Source organism: Castor canadensis, chromosome 2 (genome assembly GCF_047511655.1).
Source record: "Castor canadensis chromosome 2, mCasCan1.hap1v2, whole genome shotgun sequence".
NCBI classification, from domain to species: Eukaryota; Metazoa; Chordata; class Mammalia; order Rodentia; family Castoridae; genus Castor; species Castor canadensis.
The window spans coordinates 61,444,725-61,467,826 of NC_133387.1; the positions used below are offsets into that span (position 1 = coordinate 61,444,725).

Here is a 23,102-nt window from a genome sequence, read left to right on the forward strand (position 1 = left end):
GATTGGAAGGCAGGTGACACATTAGTTTGGATTGATTAGAACGTGGTACATTGCTTTGGCTTTTAAATAATCACATTAGCATTTTTATTCCTTGTAACATCACTTCATATTCAACTTGTGAAAAATTAATAGTTATCTTTTCAGAAGCATATGTGTTGAAAAACCAGTCTGTGTCATGTTATACCAATTCCTAACACTGTTAGTACTCACTAAGTACCATACAGCATTCCAAACACATCATCTGAATCATCTAAACTAGTCTTCATAACAGTGCTCTGAATTATTACTGTTTTCCCAGTATTATAAATGGCCAAAGTGATGCTCTGAGAGGGTAGGCAACTTGTTCAAGGTTGAACAGTGCTGAGCTGAGTTAACCACTAGTTGCTTCATTCACACTGTTCTCCCTTAACCATTACTGTATCACACTACTTACTATTCTTATCTACATGGAGCAATATAAAAAAAAACACTTTTGAAACTTGTAAAATTTCTCTTCACATTACTTGTGAGAGTAAGTATTACATATGACAGAAAATAATGATCCTACTTTCATAAAGAAAATAAATACTGTCCAAATCTAAGTCATTTCTGCAACTAAGGCATGACCAAGGTTTTTACAAGTTAATGCCTTATTAGCTTTGCCTTTCTCCAAAGACAATATCCTAGGACGACAGCAGCCCAGGTAGCTTTGAAAATACCATACTCATACATGAAAAGAAAACTTTATGATATTTAATATACAATTGAAGATGTTATCATCCTTACAACTTCACTAAGATTTTTTTAAAAAGTTACTTTGAGGACACACATATTTATTCTTCAAAAATTGAAGTTATATAAACTGAAATAAGACCCACTGTGGCAGAAATTATTGTCTTTCCTTACACTTCATCTCTCCTGACTGATCTCTGCTTTCATATTTCAGGCATTTAAGGTCTATGTGATTCTCAACCCCCCCAAGTTATACAGAGGGCGAATATTGATTAGTCTAAGCCAATCATTTTTCCAGACAATAAGAGATGTGTGTTGACCATTTAAGCATAAAGAAAAATCAACTGGAGAACTGTAGTTTTTAAAACACTGACACAGAACAGAGTCTTGCTTCTCCCTGCCTTTGATCATTGTTATATGGACATGATGCTTAGAATTCCTGCAGCCACCTAAAACCGTGAGAAAAATAATAAAAAGATTGCAGAAAAATCAAACTACAGCTGTAGTTTTTCTCAAATATTTGCTCAAATTGCATACCTCTGGGTATTTACATATAATACAATCAATTCACATTAAGGACCATAGGAGTACCATATGACAGCCTATAACTAAAATGATGCACATTAAGATTTCAAAACAAAATCAAAATTGAAAATAAGAATCAAGTCATCCAGTATGCATCACTCAAGGAAACAGAACTATCTATTCTGACAAATGGAATATGAAATACCAAATTAATTTGAACTAAAGAAAAGCTATCAGAGACCTGGAAAAGGTCATTCATCAAGACAGAACTGCCACAAGAAACCTTGGGGATGATTGCATTATTTAAATGAAAATTAATTTCACATTCTTAGTAAAGTCAGGTGTGCAGTAAAGAAATTCTATTTTTCTATATTTCATTTTACCTCAAATTTCCATTTTGTCTAATCTAGGATTTTATGTAGTCACTGTCAAGAAATTTTCACATTTTGATATTTCTCAGTTATTTAGTGTTTAAAACTCAAGTTATACTTTTCTCAATAAGTGTGGTATTTAGGTAGAAAAGAACACAGAACATGCCTTTTCTCTATTTGTGGGTATGGCTTTTGTATGTTCTAGTCATGAGAATTTTGCAGATGACAGCTCTCTCTTATTTGACTTATACAGTCTTCCCTGGGCCTTTGATAGTTTTAAGTTCCAAAAGATTCCATGAATCTGCTTCTAAACACAGGTGCCTATAATCCACACAATCCCAGGCTTGGAGCCATGATGGGCATGGTGTTTTCTGTTGCTTGTTCTCTCTGCATGACATTTCTGCTCTGAGATCTTCATAGCTATTTTCCAAAACTTTGTTAGCCCAAATGGTAGCATAAGGACAGTTCCTTGGCTCTGCTAAAAGCTCTTCCCCAATTTGCAGATTCATATCATTCAATCCAAAATGAGAATGAAGAGAGTGGGAGGGAAACAACCATAGAAATCAATACCTCACAATGTCATCTTATATTAAATTCTAGGAAACAAACATGTGATAGAAGTTTAGCTGAAAAACAGATCAATGGGGACTGAAATCCTAAGAACATGTTCACAGAATGTTTATACCTCTAATCTGTCCTAGAAGATTTAGTAGCAGGAAGTGAAATTCTAAGCAAATAAAACGAAATGATTACATAAAGCATGTAGGTAATTACATTGGCACTGCAGTTAGTATGGTTTGAAAAAGGGTAAGTGAATCCCCCAAACCCAGTTTGACTTAAAACTCATGTCTGTAGGTAGAGGGAAATATGTCAAGACCACACCACAGGGTACATAAATGCCTGAGCACAATCCAGCAGGCACAAAATACTGACAAAGGGGATGAGAAGGTAGTTGTAACATTTAAAATCATGACCAAAACTTCTGGTTGATGTGGCAGGTTGAAAGTTGGAATCTATTTTCACTTGTACCCCAAATCTCATTAAAATTCAATTAACAGAATTTACAAAAACATGAATACATATTTGGCCCAAAGCTATAGATGATAAAGGACAGAAAACATGTCAATATTCAGCAAGCAAATGGATAATAGATTCAAAAGTATCAGATTTGCACACCTTAGCCTACAGCAAAAGAAAATAAGAAGCAAAAAGAATGCACCACATAATCCAAGATAGGATTATAGTCTAGCAACATGGGGAACCATGGAAATCAAAGATTTACTTGGTTGACATCATTAGGAGAAGCTCTAAATTCTAGATCTTTCTATACATTCAATCCTGCCCATGCTCCAGCACCCTATCAAAAGGTTGGGTTTCTGTTTTGGAGCTACTGAGTCAGAGACTATGAACATAAGAACAATGGTTCAGCTAGGGGAATGAATGAGATCTTTGCTGAAACAAGTTTAAGTGCAACTCTACATATTATTTCCTTCTTCATGGCCATTTTCAGAATTCTGGAAAATAAGTAAGTATAGGATGCCTTTGTGGTGAAATGGAGTGGTACAAGAAAAAATACTGGTTGTTAGAAATCTTATGAAGGAAACAGAGATGAGGGAAGACAAAGTGATGACAAGGATTTGATGAGGTCACCTTGCAGCAGGCCTAGCCAATACAAAACACATGCATTTTTATTAGGATATATTCATTATACAGGAGGGGATTAGTAGTGACAATTCCAATTAGACTTATATTGTACATTGGTTAGATCACACCCATCCTCTCTCCCTCAACCCCCTCCCTGCTTCCTCAACAGCTTTCAGTACACATCCTTATATCCTCTCCCTTCACAGATGTTATGTTTTATGATATTATTGATGCTGTATCATAAGAGATGATTTTAAGGAGAGAAATAATAAGGTCAGGAAGAAACAGGAGAAGGAAATAAAAAGGAATTAGGACTGACATAACAAGACCCAGAAAGAGGCATATCTTGCTAATGGAAGAAGTTGCTTCAAACACTCAGTTATCTTTATGAAGGTTGTTACATTGGCAACGGAAGTATCTGTTGAGACCATGACAAAAGCTGTTTTACTGCAAGAGAAATGAATGCCTAACGGGAATGAATTTGAGAGAAAATGGAGGAGAGAGATTAGAGATAGTGACCTTATTGCATAGTGATTTCTCACCTTTAGTCCCTTCTGGTGCTGAGTGACTACCAAGTACATGACACACATTGTTTTAAAATGTCCAGTAGTCACATTAAAAAGTAAAAATATGGGTTGGAGGCATGTCTCAAGCAGTAGGGCACCTTCCTAGCAAACGTGAAGCCCTGAATTCAAACCCTAGCACTGCCAAAATAAATAAATAAATAAATAAAAATAAACAGGTGATATTAACCTTAATATATTATTTAACCCAATATAAAAAAGTACTAACATTTCAACATGCAATCAATATAAAAATAAAAGATAATTTAGATTTTTGGTACAAAGTTTTAGAAATATGTTTATTTTACTCTTACAACTCATCTCAATTTATACCAGCTACATTTCAAGTCTCATTGGCTCCAGTATTGGAGCAGGTGATGCAGCTCATGAGTAAAATGCATATTTATTAACTATAGTTTTAAATATATATAGAAAAATCATCATTCATTTAAGGAAAACCTCTGACAAGTATGACAAAATTTAAAAACAAGCAAGCAACTAATAAGAACTACAAGAAAATGGTATGTAAAAACTAAATAGTTTTATGATTAATAATTAATGCCTTCAAAAAACTAAAAGAAGACACTGCATTCATTAAATTGATAAATTAGAAAGCCATGACAGTGAATAACCAAAGATGAAAGGCAGCAAACCGAAAAAATTAGTCCATGATTGTAGAAAATACCAGCACAGCAGTTTGAGTATTAGAACAGCAGTAGAGTAGTAAAGCAATATCAACATCCATACAGTGGGGTTTCCATAGAAAAGTAAATAAAACTAAAACCAAAATGAAGAAATCAGGATAAAATGCAATAATTTCCAGAACTGAGAAATACAAGTCTCAATAGTACAAAAAGCTACCTATCTCCTGCCAAATACATTAAAAGCCACACCTTGTCCCACCTCCCCATCTTCAGAACATTGCAGAGGATCATCAAGAAGCAGAAGCCAGGTGTGGTGGTACGTGCCTATAATTCCAGCATTTGGGAGGCTGAGGCACAACTGTAACTTCGAGGCCAGCCTGGGCTGCATAATGAAACCCTGTCTCAAAAAAACAGAAGCAAAATATTAAAAAATAAAACAAACAAAAAACAACAAAAAAAAAACCCACTGAATAAGCAGAAGATTACAAAATTTTCTGGTGGACTTGAAAGCAATGTTATATATAAATCATAAAGAAAATGTACTTTTATAGAAATGCTGGGAATTTAGAAGTGAAACAACCAATTCCTCTAAAAACCTATAGTGAAAAAAAAAAGACAAGCAAACCAAAATAATCTGAGGGACTTTTTTTGGGTGGGGTGGTACTAGCTTTTGAACTCAGGGCCTCATGCTTGGTAGGCAGACTCTGTACCATTTCAGCCATTTCACCATTTCTTTGTGCAACCAAATCTCCAAGAATACAACCAAATTTCAAGAACATTAATTAAGTAATAAATTCTAGGTAGGTCCCTAAATACAAATTCCATCAAAACAATAATGTGAATTAAAAAGTCAAGAGACAAAAGATTGTGGAAATAACCTATTTGATGACTGAGAGACAAAAGTAATTTCCAAAAGAGGTTAAAAGGAAGTTTTGGAGTGAGAATTAAGTAACAGGACACAAAAAAATTCAATTGGTGGGCAGATTTAAGGAGACCTTATCACTAGAAAAAAATTAAGTTGTACCAGAATCAGGAAGCATGATAATCAAATAACCAGAGTATTAGAATATGCCTTATATAGCATATGATTTGTACCACTTCCTCATTTTAACTAAAAAATCAGAAGTTACTTTCTCACTGTCACAGACAGACAATGAATGGGAAATAAGTTTGTGCTTCCTGATTCTGCAATCTGTAAGAAATACTAAAGATAATCATGTCAGAAAACACCAAACTGTCTGCTGTTACTCTGCTCATGTACCACAATCAACCCTGATACCAGAGGATGAGTGCTTTTCTTCCACACACTAAGCAAGCAATCAATTCTGCAGCAGACTCCAATTGACTATACTCTAATCCACTTGAGTTCTGACATTATTGAAGCAGAAGAAAATCTGAATAAATCCTTCAGCCTTAACTGTCTATACTTGCTTTTAGTTACTTTAAAAATCACCAGCTTAGGAGGTCACGTAGCTAAGCAATATATCAACCATTCTCCCACTAGCTTTGCTGCAGATAACACTTTCAATGCATAGGTCACGAAGATAGTTGTTGCTTAAGTTTTTCCCTTGGAACTTGTAGACTTCTTTTATCTATCTCAAACCAGCTGAAACCACCAATCCTGCACTTGGGCCTGAGCAAGGGTCTGATGAGTAATCTTTTGACATCAGATGATCAAAACTCCAGTCTCAGAGTTTCCAAATTCTGAACATGCCTCCAGATCTTGTGAAGCACCATGAAGTTTGATCGTACATCCACAGACACTTTGCCTTACCTCCAGTCACCTTTCCCCATACCATACACCACCCTGATCCTTATCCTAGAAACACTATCCACTGTAGGTGGATTTGAGACTTCTGTCTTCATGCTTGGCTACTTCTGAATAAACTCTTGTCTCTTTGGACAAAACTCATCATTTCAGTGACTGGCATATTGTGTGATGTGCAAAACAGTCTCTTTATCTGTCTAGAGACTGCATCTGTTCCCCCAGGTTGAGGGCTTGTTCCCCAACACTGGATGGCAATTGCAAGCCCTAGACTACAGGTTTACCTGTAGTGCTTCTCACTGACTGGCTATAAATCCAATTCCTACCACTCCTTCATTGGGTTTGATTAGGTAGAGCAGCTCACAGATCTTACAGAACTAGTTATCTATACTTATTGGTTTATTATAAAGCAAATTATAAAGGATACAGATGGAGTGATGCACAGATGGAGGTATGAAAGAAGGGCTACAGAGCTTCCATGCCCTCCCCAGGTACACTATCCTCTGGGACCTTCCACATGCTTAGCTATACAGAAGCTCTTCAAACTGTTCATTTGGGGTTTTATGGAGACTGTTGCATGGGCACAACTGAAGCATGGAAAGCCATGTTGAAGTGTGATTGGACCAAAAGGGTTTAATCTAATGCTAAGAAACTGAGTAGGGAGACCCAATAAAGTCCCTGTGTATGAATACTTCTTGGTCTCTATATGTAACAATCCTCCTTCTGGGCTATGGGGCAGGAATTCTCTGAAATGAGGAGGGTTTTATGACCTACACTTGAAGATGAACAGACCAAAGAATTTCTTTACAGTCTGCTCCAAGAGAAAGGGTAGGGTTTTAGAGTTTCTGTGACCTGCCTTGGGAAACAGGATTTCTGGTTTCCAGGGCTTGCCTTTGAGAGGTAGTTATGAACCAGGAACTATGAGTAAAACCCAAAATACATTTAGCACAATATTGTAATCACTAAATCTAAATATTTCTTTTTCAGGTGAGGAAACAGCTCAAATTTTCAAATTGTTCACATATAGTTTGGCTCTTAAAATTGTAGCTATAAGATAATTTTCTGCCCATTTTTCAAAATGGAGAAACTGAGACACTGAGAGGTTAGATGATTTATTCAAGGTCACAAAACAAGTATGTAGCAGAGTATTTGAACACAAAGACATCTGATTCCACACAGCTTAGAAATTTTACATTTGGGAACAACTATCAGAGAAACCCTGAGTTTTCATGAAGCATCCTCCCCAATTTTTTTGAGAAAAATACTTAGGATAAAAATACACTGTCAAACTTTGGATTAGGAAGAAGGAAAAGTGTTAAAGAACTAGTTTATTCACTCAAACATTTGCTGGCCATTGACTGTATTCCAAACTTTGAGCTTGGCAATGGTAGACAAAGATGAATAAAGTGCGGTCTTTAAAAGACTGCAATTTTATTGAGAGGATATAGCTTATAAATAACTAAAGGGCTTTTATTTTTTTCTCAGTCCTGGGGTCTGAACTCAGGGCCTATGCCTTGAGCCTCTCCACCAGCTCTTTTTATGATGGATTTTTTTAGGACAGGGTCTCATGAACTATTTCCCCAGCTGGTTTCAAACTGTGACCCTTTTGATCTCTGCCTCCTGAGTAGCTAGGATTACAGGTATGAGCCATTGGCTCAGAAGGGCTTTTAAACAGATGAGTACACATTTTTTAATAACACAAAAGGGAGAAGAGGCAGTAAGAACTGAAAGAACAATGTGCATAATTAAGAGGCAGGAAAGAAGTGTTCTGTTTGGAAAATTGACAAAAAGCAAGGAAACGGGTGGAGACCAGTCCTTTAAGCACATTGCATAAAATTCTAAGGAGCTTGAACTTTATTCTGAAAATAGAACAGAACTCTTAAATAATTATAAGTAGGGCAAATTAACAGGATGAGAGTTTGCATTTCTAAAAGGTTACATGAAAAGCAGAAAATTGGGATAAGAAATCTAGCTGGACTGAAAAGACATAAGGCCCTGAACTCAAACTTGTATTAGCTTAATAAAGAGAAGTCAGGTCTATTCTGGAAAGACTTTGGATGTGCTTATAGATTCTGGTGGCAGCACAGAGGGCTGGAAAACTGAAAAGCAGAAGAAGAGAAGTATGAGAACTGGATAAGAACTGAAACAAGAGTCTTGGTGAAAGCAGAGAAAACACTAAATGTCAAAGAAACCAAAAGTCTTGGCACTATTTATATACTGGCTCTATTTGAAGTGACAAATACAGGATAAAGCTAACAAATACCAGAGCAATTAGTAAGGGGAACCACAGACTTCAACTGATATTACAAAGTACTTAATTTCTTAATTTCCCATTTTCCTCACTTCAGATAACACGCTGGTGTCCTGGGTTGGGATTTGACTCACAGGTTTGCCTTCCAAGATGGTGCAAAAACAAGACAGCTCTTCAGTTTTGTGGGTACAGCATGAGGTGGGAGAGTCATGAGGGAAAGGTGGAGGGGGAAAGAGTGGGGAGTGAAGGTTAAAAGACAGAGGGCTCCCTATAAAAGGTCACAGACCAATAAGCAGGAGATACTGACCACTTCATTACATAGTCTAGAGTCTAGACTGGAACTGGATCCAGGTAAAAAAGAACCTCATCAGGAAGAGGCAGTGAAGGAGAGGACTGCATAAATCTGCTTGGTCAAGTCCTTATAGGTCATTCCATTGAGCAGTGGTTTTATAGTATGTAAATAAATCATGAGGACTTAAAGATGTAGGATAAGGGGAGAAAGAACCTATACCTACACCCAATATAAAAACAAAAGGACTCTACAACAAAAAATCTGGCTAGTTTTGTAATTAAAAACAATCGCTATGATTTCACCAAAAACCTATTCATTCTCTGGAAAAATGAAGATTAGACATAAACAAGATGAAAGTGAAGCCTATATTAATCTGGAATAATTTATATAACATGTCACAGAGTTTGCAAACTCAAGTACAGCAATATTTCCAGTAAGGAAATGAACTAGCATTATCTTCTATTTCTGTTTCAAATAGATACATGCTGCAAAGTTGGACAAACAAAATATTTGACCATTAGGAGAACTAATAATAAATGTTCATCTGTAGCAAACTTCCAGACACCAACATTAAAAATTGTGCATAGCTGAAAACATGTTAGCTAACTACATGTAAGTTTGACCAAGCATAAAATGCACTCTAAGGATATTATTTTAATTTCCTAAACAACTAATGGATAATTATAGATTTATTTACATCATCTTATTTAATTAACAGAGAGTCAACTCTGTTATCAGGATCCTGCTCTAATTTAACTATTGATCCATTCAGATTTAAGGATCAAAAGAACAACCATGTGTTCTGTACGACTTGAATAAACCCCTGGCCTAGATCCATGACAGGCATCTCTAATCTTTAAAAAGATTTAAGCCACATTGTCCCATTATAAACTAAAATGTTTAGCTGGAATTTTAACTTTTAAATATCAGCTTCCTGTTCAGTAAGTTATTGGTTTGGGCTCATATAAAACAAAACTACATGTTTTACTTGAAAACAGGAAAAATGAAATAAGACCCTGTGAAAGGATAAACCTAATGACAAAACATGAGCATCTTTCTTTGTTTAGATGATATCTTTAAGGGAAGCTAAGGGGAAAACTATAAGGTTTAATTAGAATATCTTATTAACAATATAATATGACAGAGCAGAAGTACAAAACAAACACTTTCCTTTATGTCACGTTTATCACATTTTAGGACCAACCAAAATATATCCATTGATGGATAAGTTGAAGAAGAAGAAGCAAATGGAGAAACATCCCATAGTTCATGGATTGAACAATTAATATTGCAAAAATGTCCATATTTCCTAAAATAATATAGAAATTAAATGTAATCCCTATCATTATAATCACACTCTTCATAGAAATAGAAAAAAAGTTGTAAAATTCATATGCAACCACAAAAGACCTCAAATAGCAAAAGCAATCTTTAGCAAAAAAGAACAAAGCTATAGGCAACACTCGACCTATCTTCAAAAATATTCTACAAAGTCACAGTAATCAAAATAGTATGGAAATGGCAAATAAACAAACCAACACATCTAAAGTGTAATGGAACAGCATAAGGAAAGCATTCAGAAATAAACCTATGCATTTACAACCAGTTTTTATAAAAGTTGCCAAGAATACAAAATAGAGAAAGAATAGGCTCTTCAATAAATTGTGTTGAGAAAACTATACAGCTAACCACATGTGGAAGTATAAAATTAGGCATTTGTCTCTCACCATATACAAATATCAACTCATGGATTAACAACTTAAATGTAAGGCCCAAAACTCTGAAACTTGTAAAACAACACATTAGAGAAAATCTCCATGATACTCTTATGGGCAATACTTTCTTAGATGGGAACTCAAAAGCACAGATGACAAAACCAAAAATAGACAAATGAGATTGCATCACACTAAGAAGTTTTAACAGTCAAGAAAAGAATTAATAGTGAAGAGACAGCCTATAGAATAGGAAAAAAATTTGCACTGTACATCTGATAGGGGGTTACTACTCAACACTCATAAAGAATTCAAAGAACTTAATAAGAAGAAAACAAATGACTCAATTTAAAACTCAGCAAAGGACCTAAAGAGACATTTCTTAAAAGAAGCCACACAAATGGCCAGTGGGTATATAAAAATATTCTCAGCATCACTAATCATCAGGAAAATGCAAATCAAAACCACAATGAGAGAGCACCTCACTCTTATTACAATGGCTATTATAAAAAACCTAAAAATAAACTGGGTGCTAGTGGCTCATACCTATAATCCTAGGTACTTGGGAGGCTGAGATCAAGATTGTACTTCAAAGCCAACCTGTGCAAAAAGTTCCCAAGACCCCATCTCAAATAATAATAGCTGGCCACAGTGGCAGGCAACTGTCATCTCAAGTTTGAAGTTGGGAAGATCGTGGCTCCAGACCATCAAGGGTAAAAATGTTTGTGAGACTCCATCTCAATGAGAAAAAAGCTAGATGTGGTGGGATATACCTGTCATCCCAGCAACTGCAGGAAGTTTAAAATAGGAAGATGGTGATACAGGATACCTTGGGCAAAAATTGACACCCTATCTCAAAAATAACTAGAACATAAAGGACTGGAGGAATGGCTCATGAACTCTTCTGAAGTCCTGAGTTCAAACCCCAATACAGTGAAAGGGGAAAAAAAAGACAAAAAAAAAGTGTTGGCAAGAATGTGCTGAAAAGAAAATCCTTGCATACTGTTAGTGGGAGTGTAAATTGATACAACTATTTGGGAAACAATATAGAGGCTTAAAACATTAAAAATAAAATTACCATATGATACAGCAATCCTGCTACTAGGTATATATCAAAGGAAGTGAAATCAGCACGTCAGAGAGACATCTGCACTCACTCCTATGTTTATTATAACACAATTCACAATAACCAAAATATGGAATAAATCTAAGTGTCCATAAGTGTTCATTTTCCAAATGACTGGATAAACAAAAGATGGTACATGTTCACAATGCGATAATATTCAGGCACAAAAAGGAGGAAATTCTGACGTATGTGACGACATAGGTGGAATTTAAGGGCATTAATTTTATTAATCCAAGCTTAGAAAGACAAATATCACATAATCACATTCAAATATAGAATTTTTAAAAGCTGATCTCATAGAAAATAGAGAGTTGGATAGTGAATGCCATAGGCTAGCAAAATGGGGGGAGGATTAGGGAGTTATAGGTCAAGGAATAAAAAATTACAGTTAAATAGGAACAATAATCTCAAGATACATTGAGCAGCAAAGTGACTATAGCTAATGATGCACAATGTGCTCTTAAAAACGTTAATAAAATGGATGCCTTTTCATCACAAACATGATAACAAGGTGAGGTATTATATGTTAGCTACATTAATCATATTATAATATTCATGTGTACACTTAAAACATCATGTTATAACGATAAATATATGCTTAAATCAAAGAAAGTGTTATACTTTAAAGTATTTCCAACATTTCTGAGTTTTAAATATGACATTACTCCAAAGTAAATACATTTTTCTCATGTGTGACTCATTGGAATCAACCTTAGCCTTAACTCCTCTTTTCTCCCACTTCTCAAGGCTTCCTCTTTACACTTATAAGAAATTACAAATTACTTACCAATGGTACATTTATCAATGTTTCTGCTTATTTTTAATTCATAACTTACTAAAACATATGGAATAATATTCAATCATGGTCTTGAATCACTGGATGTTATTTCCTTTAAGTGACGCTTGTGCTGATAAAAATCTATCGTATTGTAAGTAGTATACGTCAAGAGTTCTCACCACCAAATGGTAGCTATATGAGGCAATGTATCTTTTAATTAGCTAAATTTAGCCATCCGGTAGTGTATATGCATACTGTAAAACAATATGTTGTATATAATAAATACATATAATCCTGACAATTAAAAAATTTTAAAAAGGAAAGTTGATTATTATAAAATAGGAAAAGATTATTCCATCTATTTCAGGATATACCTGTCATATATAAAAAGAAATACCCTATTTAAGTTCTATAGAGATGAATATTTTTAGAAATATGATTTAAGATAATTCCCAACTCCAGTATTCTACAATCTGATTATTAAGCTATTTTTCTATGGAGTTGATGAAATGTCAAGCAACTTTAGCTAACTAAATTTCATTCCATTTTTTAGTATCTTCCAATATTTATCATTTATGTAATAAGCTAGTTTTTATTGTATAGGTACAAAAACAGAATTTATTCCCTAAAGAATATGTACATGTTATAGTTATTATATACAGATTGATCTCATCTTATAATTCTTATTGATCATCAATTTACCTGCAAAACAGCAGTGAAATTTTATATGCAATTACCCAATGAATTAAAGGTATGTTAGGGGTTATGGAAGAAATTACAAAGGAACTTTACTAGAATCTTATTTCAACAGTCACCAAAGCTGTAGAAATTGGATTTTAAATATGTAGATTTCATGAAGTATGAAGAAATTTGTCATGAGAAACAGAAAATAGCCCAACCTCCAGGAGCTGGTCTGGTGCTATCATTAGGACTTGCTGTTTATTTATTGACATTCACAGATAGACCTAAGTGTTCTCCTTTAGACAATGACACTCTGTGATCATGATGTATCAAGACAAAATAAGAGCACTCTAATCATATGTGAACACGGATGAATTATGACCACTGTACAAACCACAGATACTACACATTTCCTCTCCCACTTAATGTGACTACTCATTTATCAGTTTCAGCTTTAGCTTCAGTCAAGTCTTTCCTCCTCTTGGATAAGATTAAGATATCTAGTCAAAAAATTATCTTACCTTGGCTTCTGCCTCTGTTTCCTTCAACTTCACATCCAAACCCTAAACCGACCAACCAAAATTCAATAGATTCTCTTCTAGTTTGGAGCCCCAAAACTCACATGTCGAAGGTTTGGCACACAAGATAGTAGTGGTCAAGGTCAAGTTTTTTAGAGATAATTGGATTGTGGAGCTCTGACTTCATAAATGGATTAATCCATTTATTTATCATAACTTAATGGGCTGTTGGCAAGTGGTGGATACTTTAAGAGGCATGGACTAGGTGAAAGGAGTAGGTCATTGGAGGCCATAACATTCAAGGGTATATTTTGTCCAGGTTCCTCACCCTCCCTCCATACCCCTTCCTCTCTCCATTTCTCTCTTCTATTGATGATGAACAGGAGAGATGTTATGAGTTTTCAAAAAGACATTGAACAAAAATTTTGAGGTTAGAGATCTGCTTCAAGTATGGAGGAAAGAGCATGCTGTAATGAAGAGTGGACCAGAACAGAGGGGGAGAGCATCTGCTCAAGGGCCATGATGGACCCAACAGTTATACTATGGCTCTGTTTTAAAGGAAGGATGGAAGAACTTTAAGTCTGTACCAAAACATCACTCAGGAGAAGAAATTTTAGCTACTACGTTGAAGATCTTGTATTATTCTTATCTGCAAAAGAGTATATAAGGAAAGTGTAAAATAATTTGAATCTGTCCAGTTAATTCTTGTTAAGATAGTAGTAGGTGAATACTGAGTAAATTTTTAGAAGGGATTAAGATAAACTGTATTTAGAAAATATTAAAATCTTAAGTAATCAATGAGTTGGGAAGCAAAGGCACAAATGCAAATTAGAATCAAAACGTTTGTTATCTCTACTATTGGTTCTGCCTTTGGAGAAAACTAAAGAAAGCAACACAATGAAAAAAGAACAAGAAAAACAATGAGTAATGATGACAATAATTACAACAGTATAACAATAATGACTTTCTTAAAAGCAGGTATCCTTGAGCATTTGTAATGGTTATCATTAAATACTAGTTTGTTTGCACAACTATTATCAGAGTGCTTTGCAACCACACATTAGGGATAATAGGCATACTTAACCCATTCATTTATTTCAAGAGAATTTGCAGAGTGCATGAGTTCCTATCATAGCTTACATTGTTAACTTTGTTTTCCACCTATTTATGCTTTTATTCCTCCAGTTACATTGGCAAATATTTTTGTATTTTCAAGAATACAAAAAAAAATTAAGTTTTGGGTTTTTTTTTTGTTTTTTTTTTGGCAGTACTAGGGATTAAGCACAAGTTTGTTAAGCAGGGACTCTACCACTTGAGCAACAATCCCTTTTTGCTCTGGTTGTTTTGGAGAGAAGGTCTCACTTTTGCCTGGACTTCAATTCTCCTATTTTATGCCTTCTGCTGGGCTGAGATAACAGGTACGATCACCCAGATTTTTCCATTGAGATGGGGTCTCATGAATTTTTTTTTTTTTGCCTGTGCTGGCATGGAACTGCAATCCTCCCAATCTCAGCCTCTTTTGTAACTTAGAATGACAGGTGTGTGTATCCCTATGTCCATCTCTTGGTTGAGATGGGGTCTCTGCTAACTGATTTCCTGGGCTGAGACCAGGAGAATTACAGTTCGAGGCTAGGATATGTTAATGGTACAAAGGGATTCTATTATGATATAATATATTTTTTTCTCATTTTAATTAGAATAATACATGAGAATCAACTAAACAAAACCCAGTAGGATCCTTGAGTAGCTCTTATCTGACTAGGAAGGTAGAGTTATAAACTGACATTTGTAGTGTGGCAGCCACCCCAAGGTATTGAGAGTGAATACTGGGTAGGAGAGAGATGTTAGGAGACAGTTGGTTCCACTGTTTTGGCTATTCCCATGTACTCCAGTTTTTAAGAATTACTGTGTTAAGCCTAGTCTAATTTAATCATCTGTTAAAACTGAGCTGTGTGCTTTAAACAATACTTCTCTCTCTCTACTTTCCAGAATTTCCTTGCTATCTTTTGTTTTCCAAGAGAAGGAAGCCAAAACTAAATCAGACTCTGAATTTAGCTCTCCCTTTGCATGCATGCCCTTTCCTAATCTAATCTTGCCCTCAACCCTTTGCCTACATAGCAAGCGCCTTCCTGGTAGTCGTGCCTGCAACCTGAACCATGTTCTGATCTGTCTCCCTTCACTTACAAATTAACACCCAGCAGGCAGGCAAATTCTAACTCAAATATTGTTACTCATATTTTTGTGTTCTGGTTTCAGGTCTATGATCACCTCTCTCAAAACTCTTCTTTATCATTGAAATGTGCACATTTCATTTGAAATGACTTTCCTATCGTAGCTCAAATCATTGACTTGATTTTTCATTTATTTATATTTTATATCCCCAATGATATTGGCAATGGTAAACATTTTTTAAACCATAGACTTGACAAGAATACAATACAATTCCTTAAATATTCTTATTTTATAATTTTACTTGGGCTAAAAAGTGAGACTCTACTAACAAAAATCTGATATTCTCCTCAAATAGCTCAGAGAATGACAAAGAGAGCAGATTTATAAACTGATAATTATAGAATGCACTCTCCCCCTCTCCCCCAGGTGCTGAGAGTCAGTACTGGGCAGGAGAAGGCTGTTAAGAGAGTTGGTGGAGATCATCATACCTTACTTGAAGATGGTGGAACTCAGGTCTCATTAAAGAGGGAAGAAGAGGGCAAAAGCGCCAAAGGAATTTTTCCAAAAATATAAAACAGAACACAAAACTAGGAAAACAGGTATTTTTGGTAAGTCTTTGGTATAATGTATGAATTTTAGAAGAACAAGACAAGTCACTTTAAAGGTGAGCAAAAAAGACATTACAAACTTTAATATAACACATAACATAGCAAATTGCCTTGAATAAGTAGGAATTCATTCTTTCTGGAATTTATGTTGGAACATTATAGCACTACCATCATGGAGAATTAATTGAAGGAAAGACCAGAGGAAGCCTATTGAAATAAACTAGGCAGGAAATTACAGAGTTTGAATGAAGAAGTGAATATGGAAGGAGAACATTGGGAAAGACCTCAGAAGTATTTAGTAGACATGGGGAGTTATGTAGACGGTAGTATAATTACCTAAGTCCTGATGAGTAATTACCTAGATGTGAAGATGGGAGTCTAAGATGAGTTTTAGGTTTCAGGCCTTAGTAATAACATGAAATGAGGTATTATTGACTTGAAGGGGAAAAACAAGCCCAGACTTAAGGGTGGAGTGAAGTATGTCACTGACTGAAAGATCCTGGGTCAGTTTCTTAATCTGTTTTCTCATTTGTAAAATGGAAATATTAACAACTTTACAATTATTGTAAAATTAGTATTTAATAAATGAAAGGTGCTTGCATAAGTATTTTATATATTAACTTTCTTGTTTTAGGTAATTACCTGAAGGGGTAATTACTTACCTATTTAAGAGATAGGGAAGCAGATGTACAGAGAGATTTGTTAACTTTCCAAAGGTCACAGAGCTGGAAAGTGGCAGATCTTAGTTGAAAACTTATACAACCTGTCTATAGAATGGGTGCTTAATAATTTATACTGTTTTTCATTAAATATTAATCACTTTGCATAATTATTACTAGGGATAAACAGGCATATTTAACCCATTCATTTATTTAAAGGAAAATTTCAAAGTCCATGTTATGTGCATACATTTTACTGAATACTAGGTTAGATTTAGGCATAGTAAGATGCATCCACTTGGGGGCTGTTTATAATTTAACTTTGGACACAAAAATGTATGCATGAGGAAACAATATGAAGGTTGGGTTTTAAAAGGTTTTAGACATTCTTAACTCAAGATGCAGAGTGCCAACATCTAGAGCTTGAAGACGAGGCACAGAGATGGGTCCTAAACTCAGGAGAGTGATTGGAGTCATGAGATACAGATGTAGATCTCTCCAACACATGGCTTATAGGTGAAAACTTGAAAATGATTCAGATCACTAAAGACGTGGGAGTGGGGGTTAAGGGAAATGAGAACTGGACAATGGCAGTATAGTGCAGGCAAGAGCAGAAAAACTCCCGTAACTTCTATGAGCCTCAGAGTCCTTCTTGTAGAAATCAGTGGACCTTGGCTTAAGACTATGATAAGAACTATCTCTACTTCTAATACTTGCAGGCCTTTCTGTAAAAGACATGTGAACATTAGGAGAGTAGCTGAAAGTAGGTTTTCTTCCCTAAACCTCAGAGAACAAGCCCAGCTTCATAGTTATTGCTTTGCCATGGTAAACAATTATTAAGCACTTTTCTTTTTTAGAAAAGACCATTCAGATGGTCTCAATTGCTCTTATTTACTCCACAGGATTTCAGATTCAGGAATGCTCTCCCTGTTACTATGTACAGAAGTCCTGTGTGGGAGGTTTGAGGGAAAAAAATGGCATCTTGGATGCTCAGGGAGAATATTAATGGGATAGAGAAGATAGTCAATAGAGAATAATTATAGGAAGCTCCTTTTTGTTTGCCCCTTAACATTAGGATTTTATGTACCCTTTGTTTAATTCTCTTTCCTAACTAAATCCAATAAAATACAGAATCGTTTGAATTTTAATAGGTAGGAGGCTGTGACATACAGAAGTATGGAAAAATGAAGGAGAAGAAAGCTTACCAGAGGTCACAAAGGAAGAAAAGTATGGAGAAAGAAAAAAAGGTGACGCGTGCCACTACCATTAGCTGGCTACCACCTTCCACCCTCCAAGAAAGGTTTGAGGGGAATGTAACTAGGCTAGCACAGCTCAGTTCTCCATATGCTGTGGATATTCATGAAGTAAAAAGAGAACCAACCACCCCTCTGCCTGGGGAAGGCACAGTTAGTAAATCCCCATGATAACTACTAGACCAAGAGTGGAACTCATGGAGCTGAATGTCTCTCTCTGATTTTATCCAAATGTCAGTACATGCAGTGAAGAAATCCAGAAGACTGAATACAGAAGGAAGAGTATCCTTTTTTTGTATCATTAAGACATCAGTGATAGGTGTTGGGTGAAATGAACAACCCTCAGGGATAGTCAATGAGAAATTCTCTGCATCTTGTGAGTCTCCATAATGTAAACTGATGATTATTTCTCCATTAAATTTTATAACTAATTTCAAGTAGATTATCTGTAACATATTACAAAACAGGAAAACACAAATAGAGAAAAAACACCAACCAAATTTAAAAAACAAAATAGCCAAACATGCTGAGAAGAACAAGGATCGTAACATTCCAAACACTCCATAAAACTATGTTCCTCAGGATTTCCCAAACAAAATAAATTTCACAGATCTGTGTGTTTTATGGTAGAGGTCTATGTCATTTGGGGTATTTTTGTGTGAGTGTGTGTGGGACTAGGGTTTGAACTCAGGGCTTTGTGCTTGAGAAGCAGGAGCTCTACCATTTGACCCACATCTCCAGTCTTATTTGGGGTATTTTTAAAGAGATTGTTTAAAATGACATTGAAGAAATAAATTTTTGAGTTTAATTGATTAAAACTTGCTAAAATTTTAGTCATAATCCCTAGCAGAAAGTGAGCACTTTGTGTTAAAAAAGATTTATTCATGATATTTTTTAACGAATGAGTAAATTCATCTACTTTGTGCTAATGGCGTCACTGGGACACTGCTGATACTGACATAAGAAGCTACAAATGCCTCGGCCCTCAGGAGTTTGTCTTTCAGCTTAAACCTACCCTGGTCACAGCTTATGCTTTATTGCACTGTAATAGCCCATCTTCCGTTCTGCTTAGGTGTAACTATTGTTCAAGCAGCTCTTAAAAGGATTGGGCTCATAGAAACTATAGGTCTCTCCAAAAGACCACTTTACCATTTCAGGCAAAAACAGTTCAACAAGAAGTAAATTTAGGAAGTATTTAAACCTAAAGCCTAGGGTCTACACTGAAGTACTTTATTCCAGAAGGGTTTTCATGTGCTAAATGAAGTTCCTTGGCATTTTAAGAGTAAATCATGCATTTTAAACGGCAGCGACCACAAGCTTATAGCAAGTAAGGACAATAATTCTGCCAGGTACCCTCCTTCAACTCCTAATAATATCACTGACACCTATTTGGCCTACTTCTTTTTCTTCAAAATACTTGTGACTCTCTACAGGGTCAGTTTGTGAAGGTCATGGGGGAAGTGTCCACAAAATTTGAATGTTTTTAGCATTCACTAACAGTTTGATTTTTGTTTAACTTTCATTAAAAGATTTTTATTCTATATGGAGACCACCTGTTAAAAGATAGTGGATCCTTATCAATGTTGAGTACATCATTGTTTCTAATAGTGTTCCCTATAGCCTACAACAGTGACATATAGTAGGTGCTCATTAAATACTTTTGCAGAATGTGTCAATGAATAAATGAATATGCAAAGTAGCAACTCCATCAAGTATATCTATTTTAGGGCTCAATTATAAAGACCCAGCTTGCTTACATTTGCTCTAAAGATTTACTGTGCTCAGGGCTCTATGCTGTAGAACCAACACACTGAATAAACTCATTTTTGTTACTTCATTTCTAAACTTCCCAGAATGATTCGCAAGATGTACACTTTATAGTGGCATCTGCTACCTTTCAAATAGATAATGAAGTTCCGGAATAGAACAAAAGAAAGCTTCAAGTAAATTTTAATTGAGATGTTCTTAATTAAATCATATATCAAAATGCAGCAGGATGGCTAATATCCTTTTCTGCTACTTTTTTTTCTATACAGGTGCTCATATGTAGCACAGGCTGATCTCAATCTTTGAGATGCTCCTGCCTCAGCCTCCGAAGTGCTGGAATTACAGGTGCGCACCACCATATCTGGCCTAACATCCTTTTTTTATATCCTAAAAAACACAGTGGGAGGAGTGTAGGATTTATATTTGGAAGAAACACTAATTAGGAAATGAAGTTAATAATAATAATAATGTTGAAGTAATGTTGAAAACTGCCTTTATTTCATTTGTAAACTTCATGACCCTGAAGGACAAAACAATTCTTTTCCAACAGAGTATTTTCTAAAGTCCTTGGGGGAAATTCAGCCAAGCTGTCTCCTATGTCTCCTCCACAATGCTGGCCAATTTTCTGTCATTTCCTGCTTCATGATAGTGTTTGTGTGACAAAGGTCTCTGAGTATATTATAAAATATCTCCAACTATTTAGTAGGGTATACTAAGCACCTAACTAAAACTGTTATTTATTCTCCACATACCTAATTTGTCAAAAGACACAAAATAGAATTCACCTTATCCTTTTCCTTAAAGAAATGACTGGAAAGACTCTTGTGGACCTCTTGGCACACCAGTATTCCTTGTTAAAAGTTTCCAATAAATAAAAGAGTAAAACTAACTATTTACTACACCATATTCTTTTTACAGTTCCTGTGTCCTTATAGTTTTAGATCATTTGCTTTTTGTGATGAATAGTTCATTGTCTGTGATTGAGAGAATCACTTTTGAGTAGACACTAGTTAAGATTCCAGTCATCTGAGAAGGTGACTCCTTCCATAGTCCACAGGCTCCTCCTTCTGGGCCGCTCCATTTAGGTTGCAGTAAAGTAGTGACACACACTGTACTTTTCATCCAAGCAGCAATCTTTAGAATTTAGTTGTCAACAGCTGGACAATACATTTTTTCCTCTCATCCAATTTTACAGTATTTCTTCTTAATTTTAAACTTTTGTGATTTCTTTTTCAAAAAATGTTGCTTTGAAGCTTCGTTCATAAGCACCAAGAATACCAGGTTAAATTCCTTAAGTAATCATCTTAATTTGTGCCCAAAAGTTAAACAAACCATAATCACATCAATAGTATTATATTATTATTTATTTCTTTGCTGTAAGAGAAATATTTTTTCATTAAATTGTCCTACTCTGTAGCCTTAAACAGTCTTTGCCACTATTTATCAGCACAAAGGCTTTTCTTTCTTTCTTTCTTTCTTTTTTTTTTTTTTCTGACAGCATTCTTCTGAGTTCAGGAGCTGATCTTTTTTCCCAGGTGTAATTTTTTTTTTTTTATTATCCTCAGGTGTTTGCTTTGTTTCATAAACTCTCAGAACAGTTCATTACAAATTGTCATTGTCCTTTACAAAAGGATCCAATTCCAAATAATTAGCATCTGTGTAGTACATCGTTTGAAAATATTTTCCCTTTCTCTCTTTCAGGATTATAGGAATCTCATACATTTCCCCCAAATCCACTTTTATTCCTTAGTCAGGTTCACCTGAGAACAAGGCAGGCTGCCTATTTCTCTTCATTTGATCCAAATTCCATCTGAGTGCAGTTCTCTCACAGGGAGAAAACAACAAGTTTATTGTTTCATAAGAATCAGCCAGAATACTTTCTCCAGAATTTAGCATTGCACCAAGCAACCCTTCTCCAGAGATTAAAAGTCAGTGAACCTTCTAATGGTAAAGAACCCCATCTAATTTCTTCCCACAGTTTGCAGAACACCATGGAGACACAGGAAATTGCTGGTTTTGTAGCAGCATATAATTTTTTCTCTAAGCCTTAAATTTAATTTCTGGAGAAGTCACTACTCTTGAATTTTTTGCAGTGATCCCTGGTCTTACATAGCCATATATGGACGAAACATACCATTAAAAAGTTCTGCTATGCAACAAAAATCTCCCAGTACCTCACAAATAACACATCTGGTACTCACACTCAATAAAACCTCCACGATCCCCAATCAATAAGCTTTATGTGTACAAAAATCTTCTTTTTTTCTTTCTAGGAGTTAAATTATTAAGAGGATTGGGTCTTTTAGATTATTTTCTCAGTATATTAGCCTCAACAACAAGCTCCAAAACATTTTCAGAATCCCATAAACAAAAGTCATGCAGCCTCTTGTGATTTTAAAAAGAGTTTTCTAGTCTGGAATGGAAAAATGTAATTGGTCATATTTTAAGAGTATCCTTTTCAAAAGATTAATACCCTCAAAGATCTGTAAGGTAATCAGTCATTTAAAATATGAAATCATGCCAGATCAATTTAGAAAATATCAACTCATATAAAAGTAATAAAGACAATATAAAGTAATAAAAATTTCAACTAGGACTTTATGAGAAGTTTGTCTTCTGTCATTCTCTAAATAAAAGGCATTAAATGTGCAAGTGAAAATTTTGTAGAATGAATTTAGACATTTATAGAAATGTAAAATTTGAGGGTTCAAAGTCCAGCTCTCTACCTAGTTAAAAGCTTATAAATAGGTTGAAGAAAGTATTGCAGACTAAATTATTATACCAAGTAGAATTTAACTTTTTACACTTCAAAAATAATAAGTGCTATTTAGTAGACAACAATGCACCAACTAGAGAAAAAGAATTCTACTCACCAGCTTCTAGAAGAACTTAATAGGATCTTAAGATGGCTTCAGAGAGACTGTTGGAGGAGACACAGAGTAAACACATGATTTCCACAACACAGCAGCTGAGAACTCAGAGAGGAGGCACAGGGTCTCAACCATTCATTTATCTTCAAGGTTATCCTGACATCTGAAAGCCAATGATGTCCTGAGCATTCC

The 23,102-nt window shown here is 35.2% G+C and overlaps 1 protein-coding gene across 2 annotated transcripts in view; it reads right to left on the reverse strand.

The window, feature by feature from the left end:
• The window catches only part of Cd36 (CD36 molecule (CD36 blood group)), a 76,539-nt gene extending 53,437 nt beyond the window's left edge, over positions 1–23,102 (reverse strand). For both annotated transcript variants that reach the window (XM_074064884.1, XM_074064882.1), the window contains exon 1: positions 22,914–23,102. The gene's annotated coding sequence lies outside the window, so the exon portion shown is untranslated. The remainder of the gene's footprint in view (positions 1–22,913) is intronic.